Source organism: Lissotriton helveticus, chromosome 2_1 (assembly GCF_964261635.1).
Source record: "Lissotriton helveticus chromosome 2_1, aLisHel1.1, whole genome shotgun sequence".
In the NCBI taxonomy this organism is placed as follows: Eukaryota; Metazoa; Chordata; class Amphibia; order Caudata; family Salamandridae; genus Lissotriton; species Lissotriton helveticus.
The window spans coordinates 378,124,595-378,149,295 of NC_136059.1; positions in this window are offsets into that span (position 1 = coordinate 378,124,595).

Genomic DNA, 24,701 nt, shown 5'->3' on the forward strand with positions numbered 1-24,701 from the left:
ACCTAGTCAGTCCTGAAAAGAATCAATCACACTTCCATTTTCTCATCTATACAGTTAAACACAGAACACCTTACATTTTTGAAACATATACTAACACATACTTACTCTCTTATAGAATCACTGATACAAGTACACATTGATCTGCACAGAGTCACACACCTCCCAGCCAGCCATACACACACTCAGTCTCCCATACAAATACTTGTGCAACCAATCAATAACCCATATAGCTACTTATATAGCTACTGATCAACACATGCAGCAGCTTGCACAACAACAGACATACTGATGCACACTTTCAGACAGTTTAGTCACTAACCCGTGCATTCAGTAAGACGCATTTAATCACTCACTCATACAGTCAATCACGCACCTACTAAAACCTTCATTCAGACACTTATACATCCACTCATTCTTCAATATGTAAAACATATTTAAACTTTACAGAAACACATAATCACTGGATGTTGTCATCAGTGATGTCATCAGTGATGTCACTGACCATGTCATGAATGATGTAATATGTGACATCATCAGCAGTGGATTGCGGGTGCGCGATATATAGTTAGTGCAACTAACTATATATGGAATTTCAATGGTTTTGTGTGAGTAAAATAAGGTTTTGTAAATGCTAATTCCTAACTATATATGGTCTATAACCTATGGTTTTTTCAGTGAATTTTCAAGGTTTTGTAAATGCTAATTCCTAACTATATATGGTCTATAACCTATGGTTTTTTCAGTGAATATATATATATATATATGAAAAAAACAATCCTTGTTCCGTCAGTGGTCGGCGGAACCCAATAGGTTTAGACCTCCAATGGCCCCACACACTGCAACGAAAATCCGGCCAAGAAACCAGTCAAACCTCAAGTGAGTTGCAGAATGGCGATATATTTAATGAAAGATGACGCGTTTCACTCCACTAGGGAGCTTGTATATATATATATATCAGGCTGAACTTCCTTCGCGGCATGCAAAAGAATCGACCGCACTCTGGTGGTTGAAATCAAACGGGTTTATTATCCGTGAAATTCAATAAACAGGACGCGTTTCGGCTTCGCGCCTTTATCTTACTGTTACAATACACGATGTTCATCATCATTTAAATAATAACGTTTTCTGACATTTTTTGCATTCAATTATGTCATTTCCGAATAAATCATGGAAATAGATGATGCACTACAGTTAGTTCATTCACATGGCGGCCACCTTAATATATGTTTTTACATTTTGGATAGAATAGCAGCAAAAAGCAAAATTAAGTCATAAATCGGCACTTGAAATTCATTATTGAAAACATTCGAAAGAAAGTATATACACTTTTAATCTAATTTTAGTACATCACATTTCATAATCTGACTATACAATAAATCTTTGCTCGCACATCTCTGTGTGCACGCTTTGCATCTAATATTTAAATTCATGTCAATGAGAAATGTATTTGCCAAAGTATACCCACATAATAATAAATAATATTTTTGTTTCTGGTTAAATAAAGAATTTGGCCTTGTATACGCTTATGTGTGGACCTGACATGTAATAATAATGAACTGCAGAAATAATTGACTCGTATTTCAAGAATACAACAATACCGGTTAAAAATAAATATAAAGGGATCTGCAAGTTACTAATTTAGTCAACTGGAAGGGAGACAGGGCACAGGACACTGCTAGCCCAGATGAATAGATAGCTCCTCTTCTGTGTTCATGCCTAAGGGTGTCCTAGTTTGGAGCTCTATGACAAATCTTGATTCTAGCCTACGTAGCTGTCTCTCTCTGTCTCCCCCACGATCTTTCATAGTGATGTGATCAAGACAGAAGAATTGGAGGAGGTCACGATCACTCCGATGTTCTTGGGCAAAATGCCTGGCCACAGGGTAATTTGGATCGTTGTGCTCTATGGCTCTCGCATGTTCAAGTATCCTTCTTTTTACGGGATGTATTGTGCTGCCGATATAGTGTAGTTTGCAGGGGCACTCCAGGTAGTAAACATGGTAAGGTGTAGTGCATGTCATGAATTTACTAATCTTTTTGCCTGTGGTTCTGCCTGGTATTTGATAGTTCGTAACTTTAGGGCTAGTTCTACACGCTTTGCAGGCATGGCATGGAAAGAATCTGGTGAGATTGGCCAATCTGGGTGTTCTTGGAACAGAATCAAAGTGACTATGTACAAGTAAATCTCTCAACAAGCAGTTTCTTTTATAAGTTATTTTGGGATAATCTACTATGTCAGTTCGAATAGTGTGATCTGACTTCAGGATATGCCAATTGCGTGAGAGTACTTGATGGATTTTTTGGGAATCTTGCGAGAAAGTTGTAATAAAGCGAAGAGTGCTTTGATTACCAGTCTCTGATCTGTTTTTGTCTTTTAGAAGACACGATCTGGGTATTCTCTGGACTTTTTCAAAAGATTTCACTAGGATCTTTTCTGAATATCCTCTTTTTTAAAAATCTTTCCATTGATTCTTGTGCTGCTTTCTCAAAGTAATTATCTAATGTGCAGTTTATTTTCAAGCGCAGTAATTCCCCATAGGGAAGACTGTTCTTCATAGGTTTCGGATGACAACTGTTTGCCTCCAAAATGGAGTTGCCTGCTGTGTTCTTACGAAATAGTGAAGTGCAGATTTTACCTTCCCTAATTGAGACTCTCAGATCTAAGAAATCAACTTCAGTGTCACTTATTTGACCACTGAAGTGTAAATTCAATGAATTATCATTCAGGTGTGTGATATATGCCTCTGCTTCAGCCCTGGGACCTTTCCAAAAAATAAAAAGATCATCAATATACCGGTGCCACCCGATAACTGTTGAAACCCATTGTTGGTGTTCGTCGGCCCAGGCAACCTGCTTCTCCCACCAGCCTACAAACAAGTTTGCGTAGCTGGGGGGCGAAGCAGGTTCCCATCGCCGTCCCTCTGATCTGTCTAAAGTGTTACTTCTGAAATAAAAAGATGTTATTATTAAGCAGAAGGTAACAAACTCAGTCAGTATCTCATTATGTAATGCATATTTCAATGATCGACTTTTGAGAAAATATTGCACTGCTTGTATGCCCTGATGGTGTGAAATACATGTGTATAAGCCTGTGACGTTCCAAAAAATCATAAGCATTTCTGGTTCCCATGAGATATTTGCAATAGTTCTAATGAAATCTGTGGTGTCCTGTATATACAAGGGCAAAGTCATAACAAAATCAATCAAGAAGAAATCAATATATTGGGACATTGCTTCTGTGAGACTGCCTTTTGAGGAAATAATTGGTCTTCCTGGAGGTGAGACAGCATTTTTGTGAATTTTAGGCAGGTGATAGAAAGTCGGAGTGACTGGTTGTGGGCAGGTCAAAAATGTATGTTCATCATTATTCAACATGCCTTGTGAGACCCATTTTTCAAGTAACTCATGATAATGGGTAATGCTGTGGTTATACTCCTCTTTGCTTATTTTCCTGTAACACGTGTCATTGTTCAATTGGCATAAGGCTTCTGTAAAATAATATTCTCGGGTCATGAGGACAATATTTCCTCCTTTATCGGAGGGCTTGCATACTACATTGGCGTTTGATTTCAACTTTTCTAAAGCCACTCGATCTTTTGTCAGATTCTATTGTTGATTACTGGTCTTCGTTGGGTTTTTTGACCTCATTTTGACCAAGTCTGTTTTCACTGATTCTTTGAATACATCAATAGTATCATATGGCATAGCTGGTATGAATTTTGATCAGGGTTTGAAATTAGTTTTTGGTCTTGTTTGGTTTATCCCGAATTTCGTAGCCGATTCTGCCGCACTCACTGGCATTCCTTGTAAGTCACTAGTTGGGTGACTTGCCATGACTTGTAGTATGTTAAGGTCTTCACCAACAAGATTTTCCTTTTCAGGATTTAGATTAGCACTATTTACATTCGTACTTGGTGTATTCCTTAACTTGTTGAATTTTCAAAGTTTGAGTTTGCGGCAGAACAAAAAAAGATCAATTCTAGACTGATTGTATTGGAAGTCATGCGAAGGGCAAAATGTTAATCCTTTTTTCAATACCATTTCTTTGTTTTTCGTAAGTTTATGTGTCGTTAAATTTACAATTGTGAGATCTTCCTGAGTTGTCATCTTCTGTTTCCTCTCTTGCTCCCAGTGTATGAGGCTAAACCTTGATACTCCTCTGTGGAAGCCTCATCGTCGCGTCTGTCTTGTCTTCTTTCTGGCGGTTTGCCTTTGGCCCCCCTCAGCCACGACTGTCGCATTAATTGAAACTCCTCGCGAAAATGGGACTGCTCTCTTGGTGTTGTTGGCCTCTCATCTCCGGATTGCTCTGTGTCTGTGGTGACATCTTATTCTGAGGTGACTGCAACTGGATGCTTCGCTTGCTTGTAACATTTCACAGTGCTCTACGTGGGGCATCAAATTTTCGAGCAAAAGTAAGGATACGTCCTTGCTCATAATCCCTGGCATCTCTCTGGAATTTGCTTTGTTTACGTTTTCTTATTTTATCTTCTTATGCAAGAAGATGTTTTTCTTGGACTTTCAGAGAGCATCCCTCGCTGCTGAGTCTGAATCCTGCGAAATCATATATATTCTCCAGACAATCTCGATCTTTTTTGAAAAACCGGACACCGACACAGAGGAGCACGGTTAGGCATCCGGTTTAGGGTTTATTTTGACATAGCATGACGCGTTTCGGCACACCTGCCTTGTTCACATGGGCAGCCATTAAAAATAAACATTTTTTATACCAGAGGAGATTCAGTCACATGATCAACTGTTACAATGGATTTAGTAAACAGACTATACTTTGTATGCTTTAAGATTAAAAGCTGAAAAAGAATCCGTCATATTGACTCTCTAACAATGCACAGCGACATTCACAATTTTCATATTTTTCAAAGCACATTAATTCACACTCATTTACATATCTATTCATTTAATAAAAACAATTGATAAATTCATCTCAACTTGTTTTCTTAATTCCTTTTATGCATTAATTCATGCATAACTACACGTGGCAGTGTGCTTTCTTTTTTACTTTCAGTCTCTGTACAATTTTTGGAAGATTTTGAGTCTTTAATACAATTCTGGCGCACATTAAGTCTGTTTCCAATTCTTCACCAGACAGAAATACTGGGCAAGTCCCCCTACTAGAAATCCAATTCTTGGTAGAGTCTATTACTTCATATTGTACCCGATTTTCTGCCAAAAAATGTAGACCAATAAAATTTTAATAGTGCTTGTCAAGGGAGACTGTACAGGTGTTTATCACATATTCGACACTTTAAAATATTTACAATTATTAAAAATGGAAACATAAAAATGATCTGTGCAAATTACGCAAATATTCAAGTATTCCCTTTAAAGTGCAAGTGCTTCTCAAGATTTGTCCTTGATAGTGCAAAATATTTTTATAAAGTGCCAATGTGCTACAGTACTTCGGATATTTAATTATATGTGCACATATCGCATTTTTAAATAAAGTGCTTCACAATTTTACTGATGCAATATACCACATTAAAAGAAATGTAACCTGACGGTGATTTTTATACTTCATTTGGCCCTTATCTCTTAACACTTGTATGTTTAACAATTGGTCATACACTTATTCATGAATTGGCTGAGTTCAATGTATCCATTCTTGTTATATTTCCATTGTCTATTAGGTTCCTCTAATATTTCATTTACTAAAAGCAATTAAAACCTTTGAAATGGATTTTACTACCTAAACTAAGTGCACATGCAGAACCTTTTCCATTTTAATCCATGGGGGATGTTTGTATTAAACAGGAGAATGTACTTAGATTCTAGCTTTCTTAGTTTTCTTTCATGGTCACCACCTCTCGGATCTTTAGGAACCTGGTCTATCGCAAAATACACCAAGTCATTACAGTTTCCTTTGCGCACTTCATTGATGTGCCTGGCTACTACATAGTTTTTACCATTGTTTTTTATAGCTCTTAAATGCAGTAGGATGCGGACATGGACCATGTGAATTGTACTTCCTATATACATTTTAGGACAAGAGCACCTAAGAACATAAACAACAAATTCACTTTTACAATTTAAGGGATTTCTTATTTTCCACGGTCTGTTCAACAGGGGAGATGTTACTTGCTGTTTGTTTATCCCATGTCAACAAGCCTCGCATTTATAACATTTGTGGAAGCCGGCGCTGACTTTCAACCACCCACACATCTTTTTCACTTTTGCTTTAAATAAGTTATCCCTCATTGACTTTGCTCTGTTAAATGTTATCATAGGTCTTTTAGAGATTTGCCCATGTAATACTGGGTCCTGCTTCATAAGATACCAATGCCTACACAGGCTCTCTCTTACTCTTGCTTGGTATGCATTATAACACATAATCATCCTTATCTGACCCTGAGAGTTTTTCCACTTTGCCATTGTCCTTTCTTTATCTGGTTTCAATAGATCATTTCTCTGGATATCATTCACCTTTTCTTTTGCCTGTTTTAGTGTCTCCTTCCTGTATCCTCTCTGAAGGAATATCTCCGTTAGAGCATTTTGAGCCTCATTTAGAGCACCCTCTTCACTGCAGTTTCTCTTTATCCTTAAATTCTCTGCATAGGGGATGCTCATTTTTAATCTAGGAGGGTGAAAGCTTGTTGCGTGCAAAATAGTATTGCCTGATGTCGGCTTTCGGTAAGTGCGCGTTTGAATTACTCCATCAGAGATATATACATCTAGATCCAGATAGGTTACACTAGTATCACTAATAGTCTCAGTAAATTTCAGATTTAAGTTAGTCACGTTGATGTTGTCAATAAATAATTGAGCTGCCTCTCTGGATCCATTCTACACAATGAACAAATCATCAATAAATCTGATCCATCTTATGACATAATCTGTCCAATCTCTGTCATATTCGACTTTGAGCACCTGCTCCTCCCACCAGCCCATATGCAAATTAGCATAGCTGGGGGCGAAGCAGGTGCCCATCGCCGTTCCTTGCAATTGTTTGTAGGTATCCCCTCCAAAGATAAAGTGATTATTTGTGAGGCATAACCTACACATTTCCATTAACATATTTATGTGTTAGTAAAGGTTATATGGCCTGCTACTCAGGAAATACCATATCCCTCTCATCCCATCTTCATGGTTAATGCTTGTATACAAGCTTACAACATCTAACGTGATTAAAAGGTAGGACTCCTCCCATTTATATCTGCAATTTTGTTCATAAAATCCTTTGAATCTTGAATGTAGGGTGGTAGTTATTTTACAAATGTCTGTAGAAATGAGTCCAAATATCTTGAAGTAGGTTCAAATAAACTCTCAATAGCAGAGATGATGGGCCGCCCTGAGAGTTTATCTTTCTGCTTATGGATTTTTGGTATTAGATATAGGATCGGCAATACCGGATTTTCAACTTTGAGGAAGGAGTACTCCGATAGATTTATTAGGCCCAACCCTTGCCATCTTGACAAATCTTTCACAAATTTATGTTTTATTTCCACAAGATTACTTTGGAGGACTTTCTGATAGCACTCCTTATCTTGTAACTGTAACATCGCTTCACGATTATAAGCGTCTAAGGGCCAAAGAACCTAATTTCCGCCCTTTTCGGCCTGCCTTACTACTATATCCTGCCGACCCTGGACATTCATGATCACATCATTGTATTTGCCAGGAATTCTCTAGATGATGTTTCTGATAGTTTCTTTAGATCTTTTATCACTAGGTCAGAGAACATATCTATGCCATCTTTTGCTGTATTTGGGGTAAATGTAGAGTGGGGTTTAAATTCAGTAGCAGACCTATCATATACATCCATACAATACAGATTATCTGCTTGACTTATAGACCCCACTAGACTAGCCCCCTCACCCTCTCTGACCAACCGCTGGCAGTCAAATAAAAGTTCCATAGCACCTACTTCCAAGTTAACAGGATCTTCACTTGTCATCGCTGCACGAAGTCTTCTGGGTCCGTGTTCGTCTGAGTATCGGGCAGAGTTCTTTTGCATATACATATATATATATATATATATATATATATATATTTGTGTGTACATATGTATATAATTGTGTATATATATATATATTACCTACTGGCGGTCGCCAGTAGGTAGTTATAGTTAGGACCTAGTTTCCATAGGAAACTCGTTGTTTGTTTTCTCAATAACTTTGGCGCCAGTTAACGAATCTTTGCAAAAGTTTCAAAACTTATGGCCCGCTCCAATCAGCTCCTGTCTTGAAAGTTTCGGGGTGATTCGGCAAGCGGGAGCCGAGTAAAAAGGGGGTTCCAATACATGTTTTCTCCATGTTAATTCCCATAGGAAACTTTAGAGATGGCTTGTTTTGAAATGGAGTATATCAGTTCAGTAGTTCCTGAGAAATTAAAAAAATAGAGGTCAGAAAATCAATTTCCCATAGGAAAATTTAGACACGGTTACAGCCAAAACTGCTGAACGGAATTACATCAAATTTAGCAAAAAGGTAGCCCTTGGTTCGGAAAGAGACCTTTTTTTAAATGGAGTAAATCCATTCAGTAGTTGCTGAGAAAATCAAAAATTAAAAGTTTCGATATATAAAGGCGCGGTGGATCCGCGCACCCTCCCGATCACGAGCTTTATTCTAATTGGCTGTCAACACTCAAAACCAGGAAGTGCTGGCAGCCATCTTGTGCCTCGGTAACCGATGCACAAGAAAACAGGGAAACAAATGCAAAAGCAAGAAAAGGGGGCAGGGTAGAAACACCCTTACCCCCTAGGCCTGCTCAGGGGGTCCCACAAGAACCACCAGGGCCCAAAAAAGCAATTTTTTTTATATCGGCCAAATTCGCCCTGGGTAGGCGAATCTGGACGAGAAAAAAAAGTGTGAGTACCCCAATCATCCCACACTGCCCCGGGGACCACCACCCCCGTGGGGCTCATTTATAAATGTATGGGGGACCTCCAAGGCCCCCTCAAGCCACGGGAACCACCAACCCCTGGGCTTACATTAAACATTTGCTGGGGCACACTGCACCCCCGCAGCCCTGGGGACCGCCACCCTGGGGACCGCCACCCCGGGGCTTGTATTTTTAAAAAATATATACCTGTGTGGGGGGTTCAAGTCCCTCCACACGCCACTAGGACCGCCATCTCCCCGGGGCACTAAAATGCAAATATGGGGGACCGTTACGGACCCCGGAGCCCGGGGACCACCACCTCCCGGGCCTTTGTAATTGAAGGAAGGGGTGCTGCGCGGCCCCCATTCTGGAGCCCTTGATGGCCCTGGGGACCGCCACCCTCCAGGGCCGGCTTCTACTGTCTCCCGGGGTACCCACCCTGGGACACTGCTGCTTTCTATGAAAGGGTGGAAGTCATGCAGCTCCCACCCTGTCATAGCAAACTTGCTTTGCTTCATTGATGCGAGAGCAGGGAAACCTGATATTGCTTCAATGAAGCAAAGCAGATTGCTTTTCCACACAGGGAGCTGCATGTTTGCAGCTCCCCATGTGGAAAAACAATGCTGGCTCCCGCAGGAGGCGGGGAGCCAGCTGGGAAGTGGGGGCATTGGGGCTCCCCCTACACACCTCAAAGGAGAGGACTGGCCCAGGGGCATGGGGTCTCCGGGGACAGAAGTGGCCCGGGAGGGGTGCCATGTGGTCCCCCTCCCCAGTAAAAAAAGCCTCAAAAAACGAATAATTAACCACCACAGGGGCAGCCCTAACCCCCTGACCCAGGGGCAATAAGTGTTTTATCCTAACAATGGTTCAAAAAGTGTACAAGAACATTCATATTTACTCTTACAAAACATAACACAAACATGTTTCACGAAAAAGAGATTATAATGCACACCCTATAAAAAGGGAAAGTAAAAAGAGAATGCAAATACACAAATATTTCTAGAAAAACATAAAAAAATGTATTCAATATAAAAGTAACGTGAGGCTCAGACAAAAAGGCTGTGTTAGAACCGTGGTCTCTAGTTGGCCGGGGTATGTACCCTAGTCCAAGTAGGGACCACCGCTTCCGACAGGGTAGCTTGGTGCAGAGCAGGAAGGCGTAACTTCAGAGGCAATGTGTAAAGTATTTGTGCAACACACCCCCAGCAGTGACACAGTAACAACACTCACAAAAGGACACTACACCAGTGAATTATATAGAAATAAGAAGTATATTTATATAAAAATTAGGCAAGATCCAAAAAGGCAAGAATCCAAATATAACCAATTCGAGATGCCAGTCAGAAGAGGGGTTACAAGGATTCCAGTAGGGCGGCTCTCTTAGCTGGGAAACATTAGAGCAAAACAGTTCCTCGGTTACAGGTAGCAGAATAAACCAGCCCCTTTTATTAGCACAGTTTGATCTTCAGAGGGAGAACCTCTCAAGCAAACAGTGCCCCCAGATGCGGCAGTTCTAGACACTGTTCCCAGTCTTTGGCACAACAGAACTTTGCATTAAGGCCATGGAGTTCCTTACATGATGTTTCCCCTGCTCGTGTGGGTAGACGCCTGTCCCAGGTGACCTTAAGCACCCAGCGGCCTGGTAGTTAGGCCCCCGCTGGTCTGATGGGCACAGTTCCCTGCAGGCCCCTTCTTCTATTAAAAATGGTGCTAATTAGTGACACCCTTCACGCGCTTCCGATGTGCGGTGTTCCTCACGAAATGGCAGGGTCCCTGTGGCTGACTTCACAGCTCGTGTCGATCTAAACAGGCCCCAATGCGTGTCAGCCCGTCTAGGGTCTGGCCTCCCCCAAGCACACGCTGCTGGCTGACATGCTGCCTTTAAGGCTGCCCCAGCGAGGAATGGGAATGTGTCCCAGACCTGGGTCCAGCCTTGGCGGGAGGCGGTCAGCGCTCTCCTGCAGCTCCAGCACCTTTCCACCCCGGGCAGAAAGCCAGCATGGCCCCGTGATCCTCGGCCGGTTACCTGAGAAGGCGCAGTCTCTGCCAGGCCAACCGGTAGCAGGTCGCGGGGACAGGTCGGAACGCCTCGCGCTCCTTTCCCTCAGAGCGGCTTCCCCAATGATGCTCCTCATTGCACCAATCCTGGCACGGCTCCTGAGAGGACGCTCCCTCGTTACTGGGCAACGATCTCCACTGGGCCCAATCCCATCACGGCTCCTCTCTGACGTCAGAGGAGATGCGCTCAGGATTCCTGAGGCTCTCAGGCCCACAGGGGTGATTCTGGGTGTAAGACAGCGATCTGCTTCACAGCGCCTCAGTCACAACACAGCGCTCCTCAGCACATTCCAGTCCCGGGCGGCGGCAGTGACTTAAGAATCGCAGCGCTCTCTCCTTCCAGCGCTTTACAGCACAGCGAGGTCCTGGGTGATGGTGGTGACGTTGAGGGTAATTCCAGCAGCGTCATGCATCTGGCCCGCGGCGATGATTTCAATGGGGGCACAGCACTTCACTTCCACAGCGCTTCACGCAACAGCGCTCTTCTCTGCCCCAGGCCGGTGGTGGTGCTCTCAGGGCTCACTTTAACTTATGAATCACCCGCGCCAGCTGTGGTGATGACAGGGGCACTTTGGCATAGGGTAAAAAGGAACGCGGTTGTCCTTCCTGGAATTAAGGCAGTTTTCACGTGCAATGTTGCAGGGACAGTCTTTGCAATTTTGTTTAGAGTCCCCTCACCGGGAAGTCAGTCGGTCTTGTGTGTAGAGTCACTCTGGAGATGTTGTGCAGGTCTTCTCTTAGCAGGGCAAGATCAGCAGGCAGGAGGGCAGCACAGCAATTTGGGGCAGCAGTTCCTTGGAGCAGTCAGTCCCGGCAAAGGCGGCATTCCTCTTGGCGCATTAGTCTTCACTCCAGCAGAGTTCCTTCGTGGTCCAGTAATGTAACAAAGAAGTGAGGCCAGGACCCTCTCTTATATATCTTTCAGTTTAGGGGCTAGAAAGTGGTAGAAGTTTCTAGAAGGATCTAGGGGCAGGGGCTTCTGGAAGAGTCCAGGGAGTTCTGGTATGTTCCCTGCCTTCCCTGACCTGGCTGTCACAGTGACGAGAGACAGGCCGTTAAGGCTACAGTGGGCAGCCCATCACAGCCCATCCCAGGGAAGAAGGTGTGAATCACCACTCCCACCTCCCAACCCTGGCACATATCAGTATGCAGAGAGGAGGGGGGAGTCTACAGTGCCCAATCTAAGTGTAGGCCGGAAAAGGTCTACTATCTAAAAGTGGGATCCCTAGCGTAGTAGTGCCCAAACCCCACATATCATTGGAAAGTGTTCCCCACCCCGAGTCCAATAAGACCAAACATGACAGACTTATTAGGTCCCTGCTTCTTCACAGCCAAGACCATCGCAAAGGCTTGTCTCTCTATAGCACTCCACAGCTGTTATTGGGGGGGGGGGTAGCCTCCTGGAGATGAAGGCCACTGGTTGACCCAGGTCCTCCTCATTGAGTTGCGACAGTACTACCCCTATGCCATGCTCTGAGGCATCTGTTTGGACAATGAACTCTTTGGAGAAGTCAGGGGCCCTGAGCGCAGGAGCTGTGCACATGGCCTGCTTTAGGGAGTCAATGGCTTTTTGGCAAGCCTCTGTCCAAATCACTTTTCTAGGGTGTTTCTTAGAGGTTAGCTCAGTCAAGGGGGCCACAATAGTGCCATAACCCTTGACAAATCTGCGGTAGTATCCAGTGAGGCCCAGGAAAGCCCTGACCTCAGTCTGTGTTTTGGGGGACTCCCAGGCCAGGATGGTTTCTATCTTGGCCTGTAGGGGCTGCACCTTGCCCCGCCCACCAAGTGTCCTAGGTAGACTACCGGCCCCTGCCCTATCTGGCATTTGCTGGCTTTGATAGTCAGGCCTGCCTGCTTCAGGGCCTGAAGCACTTCCTGGAGGTGACCCAGATGGTCCTCCCAGCTGCTTCCTGGAGGTGACCCAGATGGTCCTCTCAGCTGCACCTGAAGACAGCTTTGTCGTCCAGGTAGGCAGCAGAGAAGGCCTCTAAATCGGAGAGGACCCAGTTCACCAGCCGCTCGAAGGTGGCAGGAGCGTTTTTCAGCCCAAAGGGCATCACTCTAAACTGGTAGTGGCCCTCTGGGGTGGAAAAGGCGGACCGCTCTTTGGCTCCATCGGTAAGGGCGATCTGCCAGTACCCTGACGTGAGGTCAAAGGTACTTAGGTATCGGGCAGCCCCCAGTCAGTCAATGAGCTCATCCGCCCTAGGGATAGGATGAGCATCAGTCTTGGTCACAGAGTTCAGTCCTCTGTAATCCACACAGAACCTAAGTTCTGGTGTGGTGCCCGGTGGGGCTGCTTTTGGTACCAGAACCACCGGACTGGACCAAGGGCTGTTGGAGGGCTCTATCACCCTCAACTCCAGCATCTTAGTGACTTCACTCTGGATGCTGGCCCTCATCTTGTCTGACAGCCTGTAAGACTTGGACTTGACAGGGAGGCGGTCTCCTGTGTCCACATCATGGGTACACAGGTGGGTAATCCCAGGGATAATGGAAAACACAGAGGAGAACTGCCCCAGGACCTGGCGGCAGTCCCTCTGTTGCTCAGGAGTCAAGGATGGGGAGAGGACCATTCCCTCCACCGATCCATCCTTCTCTTGAGAAGCAAAGAAGTCCGGGAGAGGTTCACTTTCTTCTTCCTCGGCCCCATCAGTCACCATCAGTAAGGTGAGCTCAGACCTCTCATGGTGGGGTTTGAGGCGGTTGGCGTGTAGTACCTTGTGGGGCTGCCTGGGGTCCTAAGGTCCATTAGGTAAGTGGCCTTACCCTTCTTCTCCAATATCTCATAAGGTCCAGTCCAGTGGTCCTAGAGGGCACTAAGCTCTCCAGGCTCCATGACCCACACCTTCTGTCCAGGTTCTAGCTCCACAGGGTGAGAGTTCTGGTCGTACCATTCCTTCATCACCGCCTGGCTTGCCTCTAAGTTGTCAGAAGCTTGCTTCCACAACTTAGCCATTTGGCTGCGGAAGGCCAGCATGTAGGTCACTACATCTTGGGGAAGCCTCCTTGGAGTCTTCTACCACCCATCCTTCACTAAACTAAGAGGTCCCCTAACAGGGTGACCGTACAAAAGCTCAAAGGGGCTGAAGCCCACTCCCTTCTGCCACACCTCCCTGTAGGAGAACAACAAACAGTGCAAGAGGATGTCCCACTTTTTCCTCAGGCCCTCAGGCAGACTCCTGATCATGCCCTTTAGGTTCTTGTTAAATCTCTCAACGAGACCATTGGTCTGTGGGTGGTAAGGGGTGGAGAACTTATAAGTAACCCCACACTCTTTTGCTTGCATGTAGGCAGACATAAAATAGGTGCCTCTGTCTGACACCACCTCTTTGGGGAAACCCACTCTGGTAAAAATCCCCATCAGAGCCCGGGCCACTGCAGGTGCAGTGATGGTTCTCAGAGGAATAGCCTCTGGGTACCGGGTGGCGTGGACCACCGGAACCAGGATAAACCTGTGCCCAGAAGAAGTCAGTGGATCCATAGGCCCAACAATGTCGATGCCCACCCTCTCAAAGGGGGTGCTAGCGACAGGTAGTTGTTCTAGGGGATCCTTCAGCTTAGCCCCTGTTTTCCCACTAGCTTGGCAGGTCAGACAGTTCCTGCAGAATGTATTTGAGGAGATCCTCATCTGCGGCCAATAAAAATGTGGGACAAGCCTAGCAAAGGTCTTGTCTTGACGCAAGTGTCCTGCAATGGGATCTCATGAGCCAATTCCAAAAGAAAGGCCCTGTAGCACTGCGGGACCACGAAGGCCCTTGATGACCCATGCATAGGAGCTTTGGGCTCACTGAAAAAGGAGCCCATCCTCCCAGTAAATATGATACTTCGCGAGGCATTGCCTGCTGCTTGGGCTTCGACCTGTCGCCTCATGCCCTCAAGAGTGGGGCATTCCTTCTTTGCCTGGCAAAATTCCTCCCTGGTGGGCCCTCCCTTCACCTGCCACTGTGCAGGGGTAGGTAGGTGCCGCAAGGGAGCAACGTCCCCCTCCGTGGACTCCACTGTGACCTCCTCAGGTGCCCCATCCATCTCACGGGTTGACCGCCCTGGGGCGGGCTTCCCTCGCCCTCGGGTTCCTCCCTTTCTAGCAGCATGGCTGGGCCATTTTTCCAGGCTCCAGCCCTGGTTGACTCCCTTTCTGGGCACGCATGGACCGTGTGGTAGCACAGATCCACTCTGGTAACCCCAGCATCTCCACATGTACTTTGGGCTCTACCTCCTTCCAGGCAGTGTGCTCAAGGTCATTCCCTAACAGGCAGTCCACTGGCATGGCAGGGCTGACAGCAACTCTGAAAATGCCTGAAACCCCTCCCCACTCAAATGGAACCTGTGCTACGGGATAGTGACCCTCCCTGTTGTCAGCCATCACAACTGGATGGAATGCATCTGGAATTATTTGCTCTGGGGACACCAGCTGACTCCTTACCATAGTCATGCTGGCACCTGTGTCCCTCAGGGCCTTCACCCCCTGACCATTGAGGTTGACTCACTACCTTTACTTAGTAGTATTGGAGGGCACGTGGACCTTAGGAACCATCTCCCTGTCTCCCAGGGACACTAGGACAAACCCTGACCCTCACTCCCATTATCTAGGGACAGCTCCTCCCCAAGCGCTACACAAGCCACCCCGGGGTTTTTACATCCAGTGGGCTGTGGTGCTCTCTTGCAACACTTGGGATCCCCCTTGTAGTGTCCAATTTTACCACACTCATAGCACCGGACAATTCTGGGCTGCTGACCTTTGTCAGGATAAGAGGGCTTCTGGTGGCCAGATTGTGGCTGGGACCCAGACCCTTTCCCTTGTGAATTGTTTTGGGGGCCTTTGGAGAACTCCTTTTTATCTCCCCCCTCATTCTTCTGGTGGTAACCCTGACCACTGCTTTGGGAGTCCCCCCAGAACCCCTATTGGACACCCTGGTACTGACCCAGGTGTCCGCCTCCTCCGCAAGTTTCCTAGGATTGGTCAACTTGCGGTCAACCAGGTGTTGGCACAGCTCTGGAAAACATTTCTCTAGAGGGTGTTCTCTGAAAAACAAGTCATGCACATTGCTGCCCCGCACCCAGCCCTCTATAGCTTTACTAGTGTAGTCCAGGAAGTCTACCCAGTTCTGTTTGGGAAGTTTGTGGCTATTCCTAAACCTCTGCCTATACCTCTCAGGGGTAAGACCAAATCTCTTGAGCAATGCGGCTTTCATGACAGAATAGTTAGTCTGGTCTTCCTTCTCTAGGTAAAGGAGGGTGTCCCTAATGTCTGGAGGTAGGTACTTACACAAACCACTCCCCAATAACTCTCTGGGACCCAATGGGCTCTTAGGGACACCTCATAGAGTGCTAACCACTTATCAATATTACCCCCCACCTTAAAACTGGCCTTCACATCTTTAAGCATAAAGACCCTGGACTCACGTGAAGCTTCCATAGGTGCGCTGCCACAATTCTTGTTGCTGTTGGCCCTTACTTCAAGGGCCCAGATTTCCAGTTCCTTCAGGCTAAGCCCATGGGCAAGTTCTTTTTCCCTCATAGCCAGTCGCCTTTCTTCGCGATCCTGCTCCATCCTCATAGCCAGTAGCTTTTCTTCGTGATCCTGCTCCATGGCCCACTTTTATTTTTCCAGCTTGGCAAGCTCCAATTTGAGCTGTTTCTCCTCTCTCCTGTCCTCCAATTCCTCTGAGGACAGAGTCCTTACTGACACGCAACTGCCTGCCCTGGAAGGTACCCTTGTACCTGGTAACGAATTACCATTTTCCACCAAGTGCAATAAGTCAAGATTTCCTGTGGCGTCATGCTCTGGCCCCCTTCCCGTCCCCATCTCCTTCTGGGTGGGCTGTTACCCATGCTCTCAAGGCTTTCTAAAGCACTGCCTTCTTGGCACTTCGCTTGAAGGGCACCCCTTTCTCCTCGCAGAATTCTTTGAGTTGCGCCACTGTGTAAGTTTCTAGGTTGGTCAGCCCGAATTCCATCTTGCTAGGTAGGGCCTCAGACGTTTGTAGAGAAAATCAAATGGGACTTAGGCAAAAGGACTTTTAAAAAGAACAGTTAGTCAGGGAGAATTAAAAAAAAAAATGCCATTGGAGAGGGTAGACAAAAATTCAGTGGAGTCAGGTGTAGGGTTGAGGTGTACTCTGAGTCACTGTACGGTGTTACACAAGCACAAGTCCTATCCCACCAACCGATCACCAATGTTAGAACCGGGGTCTCTAGTTGGGCGGGGTATGTACCCTAGTTCAAGTAGAGACCACAGCTTCTGACAGGGTAGCTTGGCGCAGAGCAGGAAGGCGTAATTTCAGAGGCAATGTGTAAAGTATTTGTGCAACACACCCCCAGCAGTGAAACAGTAACAACACGCACAAAAGGACACTACACCAGTGATTTATACAGAAATAAGAAGTATCTTTATATAAAAATTAGGCAAGATCCAAAAAGGCAAGAATCCAAATATAACCAATTACAGATGCCAGTCAGAAGAGGGGTTACAAGGATTCCAGTAGGGCGGCTCTCTTAGCTGGGAAACATTAGAGCAAAACATTTCCTCGGTTACGGGTAGCAGAATTAGCCAGCCCCTGTTATTAGCACAGTTCGATCTTCAGAGGGAGAACCTCTCAAGCAAACAGTTCCCCCAGATGCGGCAGTTCTAGACACTGTTCCCAGTCTTTGGCACAACAGAACTTTGCATTAAGGCCATGCAGTTCCTTACATGATGTTTCCCCTGCTCAGGTGGGTAGATGCCTGTTCCAGGTGATCTTAAGCACCCAGCAGCCTGGCAGTTAGGCCTCCGCTAGTCCGATGGGCACAGTTCCCTGCAGGCCCCTTCTTCTATTAAAACTGGTGCTAATTAGTGACACCCTTCCCACGCTTCTGATGTGTGGTGTCCCTCACGAAATGGCAGGGTCCCTGCTGCTAACTTTGCAGGTCGTGTCGATCTAAACATGCCCCAATGCGTGACGACCCGTCTAGGGTCTGGCCTCCCCCAACCACACGCTGGCGGATGACATGCTGCCTTTAAGGCTGCCCCAGCGAGGAATGGCAATGTGTCCCATACCTGTGTCCAGTCTTGGCGGGAGGCCTCCAGCGCTCCTCCGCAGCCCCGCGCCTTTCCACCCCGGGCAGCAACCCAGCACGGCCCCTTGATCCTCGGCCGGTTACCTGAGAAGGCGCAGTCTCTCCCTGGCCAGCCGGTAGCGGGTCACAGGGACACTTCGGGACACCTCGCGCTCCTTTCCCTCAGCTGGCGCTTCCCCGATGCCGCTCCTCCTTGCACCAATCCTGGCCCGCTTCCTGAGAGGATGCTCCCTCGTTACTGGGCAACGATCTCCACCGGGCCCAATCCCAGTGTGGCTCCTCTCTGACGTCAGAGGAGCTGCGCTCGGGATTCCTGAGGCTCCCAGGCCCGCCGGGGTGATTCTGGGTGTAAGACAGCGCTCTGCTTCACAGTGCCTCAGTTTCAACACAGCGCCCCTCAGCGCATTCCAGTCCTGGGCGGCGGTGGTGACTTAAGAAACGCAGCGCTCTCTCCTTCCAGCGCTTTACAGCACAGCAAGGTCCCGGGTGATGGCGGTGACGTTGGGGGTAATTCCAGCAGCATCTCGCCTCTGGCCTGCACAGATGATTCACGGGGGGCACAGCGCTTCACTTCTACAGCGCTTCACGCAACAGCACACTTCACTGGCCCCTGCCCGGCGGTGGTGCTCTCAGGGCTCACTTTAACTTATAAATCACCCGCGCCAGCAGTGGTGATGACAGGGGCACTTTGGCATAGGGTAAAAAGGAACGCGGTTGTCCTTCCTGGAATTAAGACAGTTTTCAGATGCAGTGTTGCAGGGACAGTCTTTGCAATTTTGTTTAGAGTTCCCTCACCAGGAAGTCAGTCAACCTTGTGTGTGGAGACACTCCGGAGATGTTGTGTAGGTCTTCTCTTAGCAGGGCAAGATCAGCAGGCAGTAGGGCAGCGCAGCAAGTTGGGGCAGCAGTTCCTTGGAGCAGTCAGTCCCAGCAAAGGTGGCAATCCTCTTGGCGCAGCAGTCTTCACTCCAGCAGAGTTCCCTTGTGGTCCAGTAGTGTAACAAAGAAGTGAGGCCAGGACCCTCTCTTATATATCTTTCAGTCTAGGGGCTAGAAAGTGGTAGAAGTCTCTGGAAGGGTCTTGGGGCAGGGGCTTTTGGAAGAGTCCAGGGAGTTCTGGTATGTTCCCTGCCTTCCCTGACCTGGCTGTCACAGTGACGAGAGACAGGCCGTTAAGGCTACAGTGGGCAGCCCATCACATCCCATCCCAGGGAAGAAGGTGTGAATCACCACTCCCACCTCCCAACCCAGGCAGCTATCCGTATGCAGAGGGGAGGGGGGAGTCTACAGTGCCCAACCTAAGTGTAAGCAGGAAAAGGTCCACTTTCTAAAAGTGGAATCCCTAGCGTAGTAGTGCCCAAACCCCATATATCATTGGAAAGGGTTCCCCGCCCCGAGTCAAACAAGACCAAACATGAAAGACTTATTAGGTCCCTGTATGAAATTATCCCATGGGGGGGGTTCCCAATGCTAGCCTATGGAGAGTTAAGCCTTACTGCAGTAGCAGGGGCTTGTGGCAGATATGCCAGCATCACAAGGTTTTAGGGGAGAGCAAATGCACCTCAGCACTGTTTAGCAGTGGTGAGGCGCCCAGAGTCCTAGGTTCAACAAAAAGGTACAGTGAAAATGCGAAGCGCAGGGCAAAAAGGTAGGCGAAGACCACCCTAAGGCTGACATGTCCAACAGGCTGGTACATATAACAATTGGTGAACATACACGACCAGACAAGTGGCATACAAAGAGAGATTACATAAAAGAAGGAGTTCCAGGCCAACACTGGAACTACAACAATCAAAACAATGTGTCCTTCAGAAATTGCGGCCACAATTGCGTCGACAACGTTTTGACCTTTGTCATTAGTACATGGTCGTCTTCAGGACAAATAATTAGCTAAAAAATCTATTATATACAAACAATGAATAATTCCTAAAAATGGGCCAAACTAAATATTTTTAGTCTTTTTGTAGAAAAATAAATGAAATAGAATAAGGGTGCTAAGACTAAGTTATGAAGACAAAAAAACTCCATCACCATAAACACCAAGTTAAATTTGTGTTTAAAACATGCACAAAAGTGTGCACGAAAACCGGAAAGGGCTGTGCAACACCAAAGGAAAGCCGCGATATCCGCCAATCATTTCGTGACTACCGGTGCAAAGGTATTTGAATTGTACATGACACTTACTTCGAATCATAGAAATGCAAGCACAGGAATAATTGATGCTTGGATAATTCTATATGTGAAGGGAGGACTTAACAATTCGACTCCCATCATTTACTGTCTGCCATAACTGTGAAAAAAGTGCATCTCAGTAAGAAAAACAGGATCATTACATGCATTCAAGCATGAAACTATGTAAACGGCAGTTAAACCTTTCGAAATTAAGAAAAGGACTGCAAGTCCTAGTGGCTACCAACCACCTTCTTTTCTGTATAACCAAGAGAATTTACTCGCCACCATGCTAGAAGTAATTCAAGCAAGGCTAACTAACGTCCCGGCATCAAACTGCATAAGCCGCTTGAGGAATGCCATACCCAAACTCCTGTGTTCTATGCACTCTTGTAATAAAAGGTGATAAATACATCATGAATTACCTGCTTAAAATGGGTCTAGTGGCACTTATCCCATGTCGATAATTCTTTATTTTATCTCAAACTCCGAACTGCATGGGAAACAAAATATGCATACTCCCTCCATAATCTGTGTCTGAGACTGCATGTAGAAATCACAACCTTAATTTGCATAAAACGGGTCAGTTCTGCATCTACAGAGAACCAAGCAGTAACCCAAATAACCCTAATGTGCAATAATAAACCCGTGAGGACTTACCAAACACGATTTACTATCGGGCAGCAACTGAATTAAAAGGCCAGGAAGATTAGTTCACAGCAGCAACTGAATTACGAGACCGAACTGCATAGGAGAGAAAATGTGGAAACTCCCTTCACAATCCCGTTAGCAGTGCTAACTATAACTTTCGCTCTTGCCTTGCACTACTTATAACCTCACATATGACAACACTTGTGACATTTTCAATGACATTTATTTATTTATTTTATTTATTCAATTTATAAAGCGCACTATCACCTTGCAGGCATCCTGGCGCTAAGCAACTCAAAGGCAGAAGTGAATCAGAGACAAGGTCCGGCCAGCTAGTTTTTGGGGAACAGCCAGGTTTTTACACATTTCCTAAAGGGAAGGAGTTCCTTGATTTGCCTAATCTTCCAGGGGAGATCTACCCCCTGACCTGACTTTCCTAAATCTTGGTACCCTCACCAGTCTAGCAGATGACACGCGGAGCAGTCTTGTAGGGGTGTACTAGTCAAATTTTTTATGTAAAAGCACAGGTCCTATCCCATGAAGGGCTTTAAAAACCAGGCAGAGAGATTTAAATTGCACTCTCCGTCTCAGTGGGAGCCAGTGAAGTTTTGCCATAGCTACAGAAGCGGAAGACCTTCTAGGCAGCCCTAAAACTAATCTGGCTGCTGCTGACTGGATCCTTTGTAGTTTGTCCAGCAGGAACTAAGGGGAATCAAGCAGGAGGGCATTACAGTAGTCAAGCCTACTGCGAATCGTACACCTTGCCACTTGGCACGCGCCTGAGAAGGTAGTAACGGGAAGATTTTGCGAAGAGACCTAATGATCGCGAAACAGGAGGCTGTCGTTTTTGTCACCAGAAATTGCCAGGAAGAAGTTAAGGGAACCTGTTCGCAGTACAAACGATCACCTCTGTCTTGCCTGTGATAAATTGTAAGGAATTGGCCTGGAGCCAGCAGTCCATATCCTGCAGGCAATTTCGAAACGCCTCCACAGATGTTGAGTCCTCTCCCTCAAAGGAGAGGATCAGCTGTGTGTTGTCTGCATAAATTATAATATCGATGTTATGAGACTTAATCACCGCAATCAGAGGTTTTAAGTAAATGTTAAATAATATATGGCTGATTGCCGATCCCTGGAGAACACCATGCAGCACGTTAGAGAAGGCGGATTGGAAAGAGGGGAGGGACACTGCCTGCTGTCTATCCTACAAAAAAGAGCGAAACCAACGTAAGGCACAGCCTCTCACCCCAGCCTCATTCAGTCTTTTCAGCAGGATTTCATGGTTTACCGTATCAAAGGCGGCAGACAGGTCGAGCAGGACCAGAGCTGCTGCCTGACCCCTGTCTGCCCGCCTCTAAAGCTCGTCCATAACGGTCACCAGGGCCGTCTCAGGCCCAAGAGCAGGCCGAAATCCAGACTGAGCCTCCGCTAACCAGTTTTGCTGTTCTAGGTGCGTAGAAAGTGTGATACCAACAGCACGTTCTACTGTTTTAGATGGGAACGGCAACAAGAAATGGGTCTGTAGTTTTTAGAACATTCAGGGTCTAGAGATGGTTTCTTCAATAGAGGGGACACTAAGGCTTGTTTCCATTGTCGGGGAACTACACCACGTACTAGTGACTGATTACAGATCAGGCGAAGAGTGGTGAGCAGTTCATCCTCATACTCCCTCCATATCTTATGTGGTACTGGGTCCAAGGGTGAGCCGGAGGAGATACCCTGAGCCAAACTGCTGAAGTCCTCCGCCGTTAACATCGTGAACTCAGAAAGATATTCAGGATCCTGCCAAACCAGGCCATTATCCACACCCTCCGACTCATCCCTCACATCCCCAAACAAATATTAAGGTCGGCAATGGGTTTGGGCTACCAGGGCCTTTAATGGCTCAGTGAGGGGTGCCATGTGTCCCCCTATCCTTAAATATTTTTTATGGCCCCAAGGATGAGCTCCTCATTCCCCTGGCTCAGGGAGGGTGCTGTGTGGCCCCACTACCCTCAAATATTGCTTGTGGCCCCAAGGATTGCCTCACCGGGCCTCTGGAGCTCGGGGAGGGAGCCACTCAGCCTCCCTCCCCATATATAAACACAGCCCGGGGTAGGCTTATAATAAATAAATGGCGGCCAGCTGCTATTTTTTTTTTATCCTTGTGGGATTGCATCATTTATTGCAGGGGTTTTTTGCCCTGGTTTTTTGGGGCTTCCTCCCTGCAGCTCCCCTCTGATTGTGGCTGGAATCGCCTGGCCCCCACAGAGCAGTACGCACTGCTGCTACTAGAGGTGTTTGCTGACGCTTATAAAAAAAAAAAGAACACAGATATTATGTTTGTAAGGTCTGCGGGCCGCCAAGGAAGGCTTGCCGGGCCACGGCCGGCCCGCGGGCCGTACTTTGAGTACCCGTGCTCTAAAACAAATATAATATAGTTGTTGTAATACATCAATGTAGCATTAGAGGGCGATGTAATCACCCGTCCTCTCTGACCTAAAGCCAGGTCCAACCTCTACATTTGACTCATGTTTTATGTGCAGTGCTTAACTATACTCATCTCATTGGAGCGCTCAAGACTTCCCACAGATAAATTGTTGGAGTGCACCAGTGCATGTACACAGCGTGAGGTCAAAAACACCACTTAATAACATTGCCTTTTGCTGGTCTAAGCCTGTGCCACGTTCAACAGAGTAACGCATCGGACTCCAGGAGACCTAAATGAGTGTGGTCGGGCCTAAAAGATCAACCCAACCTGTTGGAAAAGAGGTTGCATACAGCACCCCGATCAGGAGGTTTTCCACTCTCTCTACCTTCACTTAATTGGAAAGATCTTGTCAGCGCTCCACTGAGCAAATGTATTGCCTAGTGGCCTGAGAGTGATGATTTTGCATTAGTTCTTCTCCCCCCACTACTTCTGGAGAGGTAAAGAAATAACACCCACTCTTCGCAGTAGTTTTACTGTAGTGAGGCCCAACATTTTATGTGTTATTATGTGAAAGATTTGAGATCGGACACACTACCACTGATAAGTTATTGCATTGTATGAAGTTATTATGGAAAGCAATGTAATGTTGTGATTCACACCTTACACCATACTGTACAATGGGGATTGAAGAGAGATTCAAAAGAAGTGAAGCTGGCCCTTATGCTACTTTCGGTCAAGCAGCCAATTCTCGGTTATCCATCAAAGTCAGTGGTTAATAGGCTACCTCGGAGAGGCTACCTCGTGAGGGTGTCTGAAGTAGAGGCAAGTTTAGGAAGATATTATCTTACCCGCAGCTGGCATTACTATTGTCCCCTCTCAGTTAGCTACTCTTCTTGCCTCTTGTTGATGTCTGCTCTTGAACCTCTACATCACATTGAACCTCACAAAATTCCATCTCACCCTTGGGTGGCGGAGTGTAGAGGGTGACTGCACACTCTGAGGCAGATTTATCAGGGAGTCACATTGTTTTTCCATCACTCAAGATGACGTAAGGCAGCACAATTCCTTAATTCAGATTTACAAAGCCAAGCAAGGAGCGATTTTCACTTTCTTGCATGCCTTTTTAAAGGAATGTAGCACAACACAGTGGTTTATGCTACGTTACATTACACTTCAAGTTTGCACATTTTGCATGGGTGAAGCATGGGCATTTCCAGCGATTTTTAGATTTCCAATGGTTTGTAAATGATTGCATTAAATTAGTACACCTCCCGGAAGATGGAGGAATGAGGACAAAAATCTATTTTTCACCTCATTATTTCCTCTTTCTATGCATGATGCATTCTGTAGCACACATAAAAAGAGAAAAAATGCCTCTTTGTATTGTTGTGCAGGAAGGTGTTCTTCCTGCACAAAAGCAATCCTGCCCCTACCGGCGGCACACTGGCAGGATGGCGCAAGGGTGCCTGTGTTGGCACTAGACAGCACACTGTGTACCAGCACAAGGAGGAACTGGA